The sequence below is a fragment of the Peromyscus maniculatus genome, chromosome 1, assembly GCF_049852395.1.
Source record: "Peromyscus maniculatus bairdii isolate BWxNUB_F1_BW_parent chromosome 1, HU_Pman_BW_mat_3.1, whole genome shotgun sequence".
Classification (NCBI taxonomy): Eukaryota; Metazoa; Chordata; class Mammalia; order Rodentia; family Cricetidae; genus Peromyscus; species Peromyscus maniculatus.
The window spans coordinates 58,792,955-58,806,690 of NC_134852.1; the positions used below are offsets into that span (position 1 = coordinate 58,792,955).

Here is a 13,736-nt window from a genome sequence, read left to right on the forward strand (position 1 = left end):
CTACAAGGTCTCTTATTTTCTTGTGCTTGCCTGACCTCTTTGGTCTGATAAAGCTGAAGCATAACTCATTCACATCTAATTAGTTTTTCTCAAGGACCTCCTTAACATTCTGCGTGATAGATACAAAGTCATTTTGCTGTGCTCACAGAATACAAGAAAACCTCAGTCTCCTTCTGCCAGGAGGTTCTCTCTCCTAAGTCTGAGACTCCCTCACGTGCCATGGGGATGGGTGGGGTTCTGAGATCAAACCTACTACACTTCCTTTCCGATTGTATCATCAGCACATCCGTTTTTCCCTTTCCCATCTTCTCATCCAACATCGCTTCTCTCCTTTATGGTCATTCATCCAATGTTTTAAAATTGGGAGATACTTAGCTTCTTAAGGAAAACTTTAAAATAATAAATTTCGTTTGTTGCAGCAGGGGCCTGTATTGTTGTTCCCTTTGGAGGAGGGGTCAAGTAGGCACAGAGTCAAACCACACAGACTCAGGGAGAATGTTGAAACAACAAGCTCAGTTTATTCAGGAAGAGGCAAGCCTTATATACCCTCCACCCCACCCCAGGCGGGGCCGGGGGAGAGGTCTAATGAATATGCATCAGCTGGCGTGACATGGCTGCCTCTCATTGGTCCAGGTCATCTCCAGATCATGTTTCAGCTGCTGTTGCTGAGGCCCTTAGGCAGACCCAGGCTGGCTCTCAGAAAGTATCTTTTTGACTTGGCTGGGTTTCAAGCTGGCTAGGGATGAGTCATCCCACAATTAGTACTTTGGGGGAAAAGGCTTCATGTTAAAAAAAAAAAAAAAAAAAAAAAAAAAAAGGAAAAATGTATTTAGGATAAAAATAATGATAGCAGAGAGGCCCAAGGAGGACAGTACAACTCTGCCCCAGGACTCGCACTCAGGGCACGCAGAGACCAAACACGAGCCTGCCTAGCACCTGTGGTACTGGATGGTCAGGCACCAGTATGGTGAGTGCGTATATGGTGGGGAAATGGGAGAGAGGCAGAAAGGTTCATATGCTTGGGAGAGAGGCATATCTGAAGAGTCCAGAGCAGAGAGGAACTGGCTGACATGGTGGCCTGCTTGCCACCTGGGGCCAGGGAGATGTCTGGGCCTGGACTGCTGCCAATGGCCATGTTTGGGTTCATGGCCCTAACACAGCTGTGGAGGTCTGTGTTGATGGTGACTCCTCTTACCACCAAGAGCCCTTCGGATGCCTGGAGGCTGGGCTATCACCTATGACCGCGTTGGGGTCAAAGGGGTGTGCCCCAACAGGGGTCATGCTGTTCAAAGGGGCCTGTGCTGACACAGGTCTAGGGTGATGTCTGGGCCTGGACTGCTGCTGAGGACTATGTCTGGGTCTGTGACCCTGTAGCAGCCAGGTTCTGTATTGATGTCAGTGGATCCTGTTGCCATCAAGAACCACTCAGATGACTAGGGGATAGGCTGCCACCTAGGCCCACATTAGTGTTCAAGGGCCATGCCACTGCTGGTTCCATACAGATCTGAGTGGCCTACAGTGCCACCCAGGGCCATGGTGGGTGTTGTTCAGTTCTGGGCTGCTGCCAAGAACAATATCTGGGTCCATGACCCTTCCTCAGCCTCGGTCTGTATTGATGTCCATGGCTCTGGTTACCACTGGAGACAGTGAGGATAAGGCTGTACAGAGTTGGCCCCACACATCCCTGGCTGCAGCACTAGGGAGAACTGGCCCTGTACCTTGCCCTGGCAACACAGGGGAGCTGACCCCATTGGCAGGGGTGTGGGTTAGCCAGCACTGAATTCATAAGAGTAGGAGAATTGTCTGTCACAGGGTGGTGTGGATGAGGGAGAGTTGCATCTCTTGCCCCTCGATACCTACTGCAGGTGGGAAAGATGGTCCTGGGGTCATAAGAATGGAAGAACTGACCTTGGCCATCATTAGTTTTAACACTCAGGAGAGTGACCCTGCACCTCACCTGGGCAGCACAATAGAGCTGACCCTTTTGACAGGGGCCGCAGGTGATCTGACCCTGAGAATGTGTGAGAATGAGAATATGGCCCCACCCCTCATCTGCCCCTTGCTGCCTGGGGCAGGTAAGAGAACCAGCCCTGAGGTCATGAGGGTGGGAGAGCTGGTGCTTCACCTCACCAACTGTAGCACTTAGAAGAGCAGGCCCTGTACCTCGCCTGGGCAAAAAAAGTAGAGCCGACCCTGGCAGTGTGGGTGCAGGTAACCCGGCCTCAAGGGCACAAAAACAGGAGAACTGGCCTCACTCCTGACTGTCTACTGAGGTGGGTGAGCTAGCTGGGTAGTGCTGGAAAGCTCACCCTGGTGGTGAGGATGAGGGAGAGCTGGCAGGCTGACCAACCAAGCTACCATCCAGGCCCAGAACCAGGGCTCTGAGTTGGCTACTCCAACATCTACCTCATCTATGAACTGCTGGAGCATGTGAAGGGGCCAGTCCTGCAGATCCAAAGCTGCAGGATCTCCATGACACAGGGCAACGACAGGATGTCCGAGAGGAGTCCCAGTGAGGGTCCAGTATTGAGAGTGTAGCAGAAACCAGAAGCCTTGAGGCAGACCAATGAATGACTCATTGTAATGAATACTTTTAAGTAAAGACATGTGAGAGGTATATACTGTGTGACTTGGTCTGTCACACTACAACTTCCATGCAGAGACTTTGTGTGTATGTGTTAGTTAATTTGGTTGTTTTTATTTTTGTTTTGTTTTTCTTTTAAATTTTGTTTTGTTTTGGAGGGGAGGTTGAAAGGGGGAGGTTGGATATGAAGGAACAGGGAGATGGATGAGATCAGGATGAATGATGTAAAACTCAAAGAATCAATTAAAAAATAAAAATAAATAAGGATAGCAATTGTTTCAAGCAATTAGGGGTTAAATATATGAAAATTAAATCTGGTAATAAGTGGACTCTTTCTCAGTGATTAAAGTATACACTAAAAAGGCAATTATCTCCAGTTTGGCAAGTGTCTGGTACAGCTAAAAATGGAAGAGCTGTGTATCTGAGAAAAAGCCTGAGAATGGTGTCATTAAGCAATTAAAACTGTCATATATTAAGTAGAATTTTATGATAACTGGTATTTTCTTTATTCATAGTGAAATAGATCTATCATCTATCTATATTCTTTTCTTTTCATTAGTTAAAAAATAAAAAGTCAAGACAATTTTATAAATGTCTCTCAAGTGAAGTATTTCTTTCTCTTCATTTTTATCAAATGCATCTTAAAATGAAATAATCTAACACACACACACACACACACACACACACACACACACACACACACACACATAAATTACTTCCTGAAACCAATTTCCAGTGTACTGTTGAAAACCTAAGATTGAGAGACTTTACCTTTGAGAAGATATTGGAAACAAGGCTGTGCATGGGACAAATGAAGGGCAGGATGGTGGATGTGTCAGAACATAAACAACATCAGCATCCAGATAATCTGTTTTCATTCTTCTTGAACTCAACACCAACATCTCCAAAGAACAGTAGATACTGAATCTCAGCCCCGAAGATTGATTGATTATACACACTGGCTTGGCATTCAGTAAAGAGCTGACTGATGGTGGGATAATGAGATGACACTGTGTTGTCCTGAGAACACTTCTGAGTAGCGGTGTTGCCTTGCTCTTCAGCTAGGGAGAAAGAATCAGAAAGTGAATATTTTCCTAGCATAAAGAAAGGGCTAAGATTGTGTATTTTCCTTCTAGCTCCTTTTCACCCATGGTGCTGCCCAGAAATCCAAAAAGGTAAACAGACATGATTGAATTTATGCTTCAAAATCAAATCAGGGAAAGTCTTGCCTGATTTCTAAACCAAGTAATATAACAAATGTTGTAATACTTAAGGAGGAAAAAAAATGACTGTTGAAATCCAATGTTTGCATATTTAAAAACAAAACAAAACAAAACAAAACAAAACAAAGCCCCTTTACTCCAGAGAACAAAATCAAGCCAGGTGCTGAAAATGCGCACAAGCTGCCAGAGTTGCCTCCTAAAATTACTGTGCAGTTGATTTCACAGAATCTTTGGATTGTGGAAGAAATGAAGTCACTAAATTCAGAAGAGCCACCAGAAAACATCTTAGGCACTTTTCCTTCATGAAGCTCATTTCTCTAAGGATTTGATTCTTCTCGCTGTGTGGCTCCCACTCTGTTTGTTGTCTTCCCAGAAAGCCTGCATCCCTGACTATGTGCCCTGTGTGCTCACAGTCCAGACAGAATGAGGGCAGCGATTTGGGAAGTTTGGCTGAAAAGGGAAAAGAGAAGTTGGTTTATAGCTAGAAAGGAAGAGGAATTGAAACTTTCCAATGGGGAGATCTTTAGATGCTTTGGAATATTGTTGGGAATGTTGTAACAGAGAAAGAAGATTTGGTGTACAAACTGAGGCAATACCCTAGAGAATTTCCTCAGGAGCAAGCCAGGCATTTGCTTTACTAGGGGAGGGCAGGGCAGTGTGCAGAAGTAAATGGGAAGTTGATTGGGTACAAACCAGCCAAGCTGGTGGGTAAGTGAGAACACACAGAAACTTTCTCCTGGTGGCTTTACTTGCCAAGGAAATGTCACAGTTGTGCCAAATAGCATAGCAACAAGGTACATTTAGAATGCTGGGCTTGTTCAGGGCTTTATTTTTGTAGAGAAGAGAGTTGGCATAGAAAGTTTAAAGGAAAATGAATGCTTCAGACTGTCACCAGAGGGGAGAGCATGATTGGAGCAGGTAGTAGCTTTAATGTCATAACTCAGAAGTTCTTAGGTATCCCCAAAGTCCAGGGGATCAGCATAATCAAAAGCAGAGAAATGTTTACAGATTGTCCCCAGTCTCCTTGAGCAGAACAATTTTTTTTATTTACTTATGAGAAATTTATGCATGTGTAGAATGGAATATGATCCTATGCACCTCCATTTCCTCCTCTAGTTACACAGTCTCTTCCTACACAATTCCTTCCAATTTCTTGTATGTCTTCCTTCCTTCCTTCCTTCCTTCCTTCCTTCCTTCCTTCCTTCCTTCCTTCCTTCCTTCCTCCCTCCCTTCCTTCCTTCCTTCCTTTTTGATAACCCATTATGTCTAGTTACTGGGGCCCATACCTGCATGAGGGCGGGGCATGCACATCATCGTAGGAAGTCAATCACTGTCCACATCAAAAAAAAAAAAAAAAAAGAATGTTTTTCCCTCCCTCATCAATTATCCATGAATAATAAGTATGTCCTTAGTAAGGGGTGGGACCTGGGAATTGTCTATCCCATTATCTTAGTTACTGCTCTATTGCTGTAAAGAGAAACCGTGACCAAGGCAACTTCTATAAAAGAAAGCATTTAATTGGGTGCTTGCTTACAGTTTTGGAAAGTTTGTTATCATCATGGCAGGGAGCAGACAGGCATGGCAGTAGAGTAGTAGCTGAGAGCTTTGCATCCTGCTCCACAAGCAGCAGGCAGAGAGAAAAAAAGAGGCAGTGGTCTGGCTAGGGCTTTTGAAACCTCAAAGCCTAACCCTGGCAGCACACCTCCTCCATCAGGACACTTCTGCTCCAACAAGGTCACACCTCCTCATTCTCCTCAAACAGTTCATCAACATCAATAAGAGTGGCCTGCATACAAATACATGAACCCATGCAGGCCACTCTTATTCAAACCACCAAATCATCTATTCTTGGATTGTCACTGGCTTGATCTTGTGCAGCAATTTTGCAAATAATCCTATCTGCTGGGGGCTCATGAGTGCAATGGCCATGCCTGTAATAAAAATGAGTCAGGAAATCAGACAGATTCAATCTCAACAGGCTGAGACTGCTTTATTACAACAGTAAGGGGCCCCAGTCTTTCTGAGGGATGAAGGTTGAGCAAGCTTAGAGGAGCTGGGGATGGGCATAAATACCAACACACATACACAGGCGAATACCAGGAACTTACAGCTTTTTGTTGTTTATTGGTTGCTTGGTTGATTGGTGGTGGTTTGACTGGAAGCAGGGTAGTTGTTTTAAATGCCTGGGCATATCATTTCTGCAGGTAAAGCAGAACAATCAGGCTGGGACAATTCCTCGTGACCTGAAGCATGACACAATTCCTCATGACCTAAAGCTGTTATCAAGCAATGCCAAGTCCAGAAGACAGCATTTCACAGCACCCAATCCCCAGCTCTTCCATTCTTTCTGCTTCCATTTCTGCAATGATTTGAAGAGCCTTAATGGTGGTGGAGTTAATATGGATGTCCCATTAAGGGCTGACCACTCACTCTCTGACTCTCAGTACTTTGGCTCCTAATTCCTCTGTCTACTGAGTGCAGCCCATTGCAAAAGAAACCTGTCTGACCAAAGTGGAGAGCAGCCCAGGTGTTTTAGAAGGCAGTTTGACAGGTTTTTTGAGAGATGACTTCCATGTGCTATTTCAAAAGCTTCAGGGCAAAAACTGGTATGAGATTCCAGCTTTCTACAGGCAGACCTGGAAGGCCTGTGGGTTCATACCATACTGATCTTCTCACTGAAGATTTTTGTTTTGGAGAGTAGGAATACTATTTCTAAGACACTTATGTTGGCACGTAATCAGCTGGCCTCCCTTGTTTTTAAATGGTTTAATGAATGTTTTTTTTTTTCTCAGCTTTAATTTCTAATACTGGAAGTACTGGCACATCTAGCCTATATAAGCAAAAATTCTTATTTTAGTAATTTTTATAAACACATACATGTCCTGAGAACAGGAACTTTGAAACTGATGGGTCTGAGAAGTCTGGTGGGTGCCTGTGCAGCAGGGAGCTGAGTGCACATCCAAATAGAAGCCTATCAACACTTCCATGATTTCTTTTCGGCAGATTCGGATGCGGCAGATTCAGATGCCCAGACACTGTCATGATGTAGTTGAGGATTCATTAGATTAGTCAATTAGATGTGGCTGGATGGCTAGAACAAGGGGGAGAGAAAGCAGGAAAATACTGACGGAACTGATGCCGGATCAAGAGGAAAGTGCATGTGAGCGGCCCCAGAGTGAGAGAAGGCAAGGAGTCAGGCTGTGTTTCTGTTGGGAGCTGGGAAACTACTTTGGGTCTGTAGAGTAAAAGCAGTAGACAAGAATTATGGACAATGTGGTGGGGAAGGGTTAAGGTATGAATCTGAATGCAGCGGAGGGATTCTGTGTCTACTCATAGTGTGGGGATGTTCACAGCTTCTGCCCGAGGAGAACCAGGGACTGTGGAGATGCACAGCAGTGGGAACCAGGGACCACACTGCACTGTGGAGATGCACAGCATTGAGAACCAGGGACCACACTGTGGAGATGCACAGCAGTGGGAACCAGGGACCACACTGCACTGTGGAGATGCACAGCATTGAGAACCAGGGACCACACTGTGGAGATGCACAGCAGTGGGAACCAGGGACCACACTGCACTGTGGAGATGCACAGCAGTGGGAACAAGGGACCACACTGCACTGTGGAGATGCACAGCAGTGGGAACCAGGGACCACACTGTGGAGATGCACAGCAGTGGGAACCAGGGACCACACTGCACTGTGGAGATGCACAGCAGTGGGAACAAGGGACCACACTGCACTGTGGAGATGCACAGCATTGAGAACCAGGGACCACACTGCACTGTGGAGATGCACAGCAGTGGGAACCAGGGACCACACTGCACTGTGGAGATGCACAGCAGTGGGAACCAGGGACCACACTGTGGAGATGCACAGCAGTGGGAACCAGGGACCACACTGCACTGTGGAGATGCACAGCATTGAGAACCAGGGACCACACTGCACTGTGGAGATGCACAGCAGTGAGAACCAGGGACCACACTGCACTGTGGAGATGCACAGCAGTGGGAACCAGGGACCACACTGTGGAGATGCACAGCAGTGAGAACCAGGGACCATACTGTGGAGATGCACAGCAGTGAGAACCAGGGACCATACTGTGGAGATGCACAGCAGTGGGAACCAGGGACCACACTGCACTGTGGAGATGCACAGCAGTGGGAACCAGGGACCACACTGCACTGTGGAGATGCACAGCAGTGAGAACCAGGGACCACACTGCAGTGTGGAGATGCACAGCAGTGAGAACCAGGGACCACACTGCACTGTGGAGATGCACAGCAGTGAGAACCAGGAACCACACTGTGGAGATGCACAGCAATGAGAACCAGGGACCCCAATGTGGAGACGCACAGCATTGAGAACCAGGGACTACACTGTGGAGATGCACAGCAGTGGGAACCAGGAACCACACTGTGGAGATGCACAGCAGTGAGAGCCAGGGACCACACTGCACTGTGGAGATGCACAGCATTGAGAGCCAGGGACCACACTGTGGAGATGCACAGCAGTGAGTAAGTAACCTTCCCATCTGTCATGTCACCTCAGGGGAGGCTCTCACCCTTTTAAGCCACAGTTTTATTGCTTTGGATTGATGCCTAGCTACAGGGTGTTTGTGAAATTAAACTGAGATGACACACTTGAAGGACTTATTATAATTCTTGACACCTTGATAAACACCCAGAAAATGTTCATTTGTAAGATCGTCCTTCTGCAAAATGTTCTCTTTTTAAGGAAGGGCATCGTTTTCTACCTCGCTGATATCTCTGTGCTCTTGTTATGGAGTGCTAGGTGTGCTCAGTCCTTGAAAAATTGGATTTGTGTGAAACACTCATTTTCTACTTCAAGTAGCCATTTTTATAGAATGTTGGCAAATGAAAAAATGTATACAAATATCTCCATTTCTAGAACATTCTCCACTACTTAGTGTCAGGAAATGTTTGGTCAGTTGTCCACCTCTTGTCTGTAAAATGAGGTTGAAAGTACAGTGCAGATTTACAAATGGTTTTTGAGCCTGTGGGTCAATGCGAGGCTATAATTACATGGCTATCAAATTTGAACCAGATTCCATTCAACATGTCATTTAAAGTTGTATTTAAGACCAAAGGGAACCTATGGTTTTAGCCCCAGTGTCAGCCTTTAGCCAAGGATTTCTATATTTGGAATCTAAATTACATCTCACCATGATACCTTAAGTTTGTTGACTTAGAGGGAAGTGTCTGGGAACATGTAATTTAAGGATGTAAATCTTACTTGAAAATGAAAAACACTCTTGAGTTTTGACAAGTTGAACTAAACAGTGTATTTCCATAAGCTAATCCATGATTGCCATTGCCACTTGGAAACGCGATCCAGTTATGCCCGTCCTAATTTTCTGTTGCTAAGATGAGACTGCTGTGAGATGGGAAAGTGCAGGAGTGAGGGAGTTAATAATACCCGTCATGGTGACATCCGTGTATTGAGCGTTTACTGTGCGCTGCTTCTGTATCCACTCACAGCCCATGGTGCTCTCACCGATCCTTTAACAGTTCCGTGACAACAGCTGGAAATGTCAGAACAGAGCAATTAACTCAGCTTTGCGCTCACCCAGACAGCGAGTCAGCAACCCAGATTCATACCTGCAGTGAGAGCCCAGTAGCCGCATGTTCACTGTCTGTGAGGTCCCTGCACGCTGCTTGCTCTTTGATACGGGAAATGCCTCCTCCCTGTTTCTAGGTGAGAGTGGAGCCTCTTTCAGTATTTGGAACCTTTGATGTCTTTATTTTAAGAAAATATTGGACATAAAATAGCATTTATTTTTATTGTGACTTCTGAGGATACACGTAACATCCTAGGTGAGCATGCAATTGTGTCTTGTCCATTAAATAAGAAAGCAATTAATGAGTACTTAAATCTCTGGAAGTATCCCTTTCTCTTCTACAGGGCTTGTTGATGGATGATCAGAGACACATCTTCCTACAGCAGCTATTTAGATTGAGTTAGGCAATGTTTGCCCTAGGAGACACGGTCTGGTGTTTACTATGGATAATCTCAGAGAAGAAATGTGGACACAGTCAAAGTGAGCAACTATTTCAAAACTGACTAACATTTGCAATAAGTAATTCTAGGCTTCACTGCTTTTCTACTTCACTCTTCTGTTTTAATTTGGACTAAAATTATGTATCTTTCTTGGAATGATACAAATTAATATTTCTGTATAGGATGGAATATACACAGTTTCAACTGTTCAGTGAAGCCTGCTTTGCCTGTGAGTAGCTGACGCTAATGGGGACATTCATCTTCTCATGTGTGGAGCAAGATGCTGCACGGGGTGATCTGTGGCCTTTCAGACCTTGATTCTAGAATGTTCTTTTCACTGTTACCAGGTGCACTAAGTAAATCATTTGCTCTTTAACCTTTATCTACTTAAAAACAACTGATACATTTGTAGGTCTTTCATGAGAATTCTAGTTTCCGGATGGTTTCTGAAGAACACACATGTGAAGATCAGGACTTAGATTGGGAAGTGAAGCTTTCAGCTGTGTCCCTCCATCCTGGTTCCTCATAGTCACAGTCACTCAATAACCCATTCAGGGGACATAATAACCTTTATACTTAAAACGTTATTCAATTAAATATTGTGTGATTGACCTATGTCTGAATATGCAGGAATAGAAGGATGCCTTTGTAATAATCTCTGCCTTTAAAATATATTTTATTATTATATTATAACCCCTAAACTACAAACAAATACATGTAAATAGAAAATAATATTCTTTAAGCCTTCAAAAGAGATTGTCAAGATTTATGTCTTTGAATATTCTGTTTTTAAAAACTTATTTCTTGTGTATAGGTGTTTTGATATACAGGTATTTCTATGGGCTACATATATGTCTGGAGCCCACAGAGACAAGAAGAGAATGTCAGGTCCACTGGAAATGGAGTTACAGATGGTTTTAAGCTGCCATGTGGGTGCTGAGAATTGGACTTGAATTCTCTGGAAGAGCAGCTTATAGCTAGAGTTTTCTCCAGTCCTGCCTGGCCTATGGTCAGGACAAATCTCTCTCACCCACCAGTCCTGCAGCTGCTCAGACCCAACTGAATAAATACACAGATGCTTATATTGCTTACAAACTGTATGGCTGTGGCAGGCTTCTTGTTATCTAGTTCTTCTATCTTAAATTAACCCATTTATATTAGTCTATAATTTGCCATGTGGCTCATGGCTTACCGGTACCTTACATCTCGCTTGTCATGGAGGTGGCTGGCAGCATCTCTCTCACTCAGCCTTCCACTTCCCATCATTCTCCTCTCTCCTTGTCCCACCTATACTTTCTGCCTGGCTACTGGCCAATCAGTGTTTTATCTATTAACCAATCAGAGCAACACAAGATACAGAACATCCCACAGCAGCAGCTGGTGTTCTTAACCACTGAAGCATCTCTCCAGATCCTCTTTGAATATTCTTATGAACTAATTTTACATAGATACCTCTCAATATCTGTTCAGGATTGCTTAAAACATAGGCTCAAGGTATGATACTCAAACACCACAGGATCCGAGTCACGGCACCAATGTTGGTTAAGCAGCTGCGCTCATGGCTGGCTGCTGCCTGCGGAGGACATGCCGACAGCAGAGAGCACTGGATGTTGCAGTGGCAGAAGAATCACGAGCCATGGTTACCTTTCTAGAGCTTTATTGGGAGAGAAAGAGACAGGAGAGAGAGGGACAGGGAAAGAGACAGAGAGAGAGAGAAAGAGAGAGAGAGAGAGAGAGAGAGAGAGAGAGAGAGAGAGAGAGAGAGAACTTAGAGGGGAGAAAATATGGAAGGAGAGAGTGTGGAAAGAGAGGACACAGAGAGGGCATGCTTACTTTTTTAGGCTGGGACACTGTCGCAGGCTGGTGATGTAATTGAGGACATAATCCTTACAGAACATCCCACACCAGCAGCTGGTGCTCTTAACCACTGAGGCATCTCTCTAGATTCTCTTTGAATATTCTTATGAACTAATATTACATAGATATCTCTCATTATCTGTTCAGGATTGCTTAAAACAGGCTCAAGGTATGATACTCAAACACCACACACACACACACACACACACACACACACACACACACACACACACCTAATTTTTAGCAATATGTGAAGCAGACCAAAGGTTTATTTCTGGTCTTTTGGTTGGATGAACTGTGTAAGTGGACCGTTATTGATTACCCATCTAAACTGACTGATGCTAATTTCAAAGAGCTGTGACCTTTACCCTTATTTCATGCAGTTGTTTTATGAGTTCAAAACATTATTACTTCATTAGGACTAATAGAATTACTTTATGGCTTTCCCCAAAGTCTCTTACTGTTCAGAGACACAGTCATTGTGAAAGCCCAGAAGCCAAATGTGATTGTAGATAGAAGCTGTGGTCTTTTAGTGTTTGATTGCTACTTGATGGCTTCCCAGATAATTAAAATGCTATTTTTCCCAAATGCCTAATGTGAACTAGAGGCCCTCTAAGAATGTTGATGTAACTACCACACATCCTTGTTAGTTATGGGAGTATATATGCTGGTCCAGAGTAACCACTGGTGACAAGTGAGAAAATAAACCCGGGAAAACAAGTCAGAAGGCTGAGCTAGAGGAAATCAGAGCCTATGTATGACTCCTTCATCAATAAGAAAAGCATATAGCTTGTTTTATTAAATATTATAAAAATGAACATCTAAAAAATCTATCTCTGTTCTTTCTCCATGACAACTTTTGGGAATGTTTTTGGAACATAAAAATGCATGGAAAGGTTAATCCAGAGCTCTGGTATATCGTGCACTTCACTATGCCCCCTTACTCTCATTTCTGTGCAGTTTTACAATTGATTCATCTTGTAAGTGTTTTGCCTACATGCATGTCTATGCTCCATGTATGTGCAATGCCCATGAGGGCCAGAAGTGGGTGACAGATCTCCTGGAACTGAAGTTATAGATGATTGTGAACCACTATGTGGTTGATGGCAACCATTCTCTGCAAGAAGAGCCAGTGCTCTTAGCTGCTAATCTATTTCTTCATCCCTCCCACCCCTTATTTAAAACACAGGAACTTGCACCAAAAATTGGAGTGAGGCTCCTACTGTAAATGATAGTATCAAAAATCAATACCCATCAGCCTGGTGTTGAGAGGATAAATCTAATTAAGAGTCAGTAATTAGAAGCAACTTAGCTTCATCTTTTGCACTCCTGGGAATCTAGCCTTCAAGTCAGAGAACTGGGAATGTCATAGAATTCATTTCACGTAAGTGTGCTGTGTTTGACTGTACGATTCACAGACTTCTGAAAACAGACCATCCTAGCTAACATATTTCTCCACTTATGGCCAGTGATGAAGATGTCCATTTTAATTTAATCTTAGTGAGGAAGCATCCTTGCCAGGAGACTGCTCCTGCAGCTCTGTTGGCTCACTCTTCATTTTCTTCTCTAATTACTCCCTGATTGTTGGGCAAACTATCCAAGCTGTAGTGGAGAGGAAATCATTGTCTTTTTATCCTCTCCCTGGGGAATTCATTCTACTTGTTTACTTATGAGTATGGCTGACTGAATAAAGTGATCCCTAATTAGAATACATGAAATAATCATTGGTCTGTCTGGAGTTATAATTAATGCATTAGGAAGAATTTACTGTCAGGAAAACAGGTATTAACATAAATGAGCCTATTTTATCTGTGATGAAACACAAAGGACACCTTTAGATACAAATAGAACAACAATGATCTTTGCTAATAATGTTAGTGCACATCATTGGGAATGTAGGTTAGTGCGCATAAACGATATTCTATATAACTTGCCACAACAACAAAAAGTGGATTTGACACCTTGATAAGTGTATCCAAAGATTTAAAGATAGGGAAAATGAATTTACTTTTTCCACCTTGCTACTTCTCAAATCATTCAGTAATCAAGACAA

At 43.8% G+C, this 13,736-nt stretch overlaps 1 long non-coding RNA gene across 1 annotated transcript; it reads right to left on the minus strand.

The window, feature by feature from the left end:
* Positions 1-605: 605 nt before the first annotated feature.
* LOC143272030 (uncharacterized) lies at positions 606-6,277 on the minus strand. Its single transcript, XR_013049414.1, has 3 exons — positions 5,916-6,277; positions 3,356-3,645; positions 606-779 (listed from the first exon to the last, which is right to left on the minus strand). It is a non-coding gene; the product is annotated as an uncharacterized LOC143272030 (long non-coding RNA).
* Between the last annotated feature and the right edge of the window lie 7,459 nt (positions 6,278-13,736).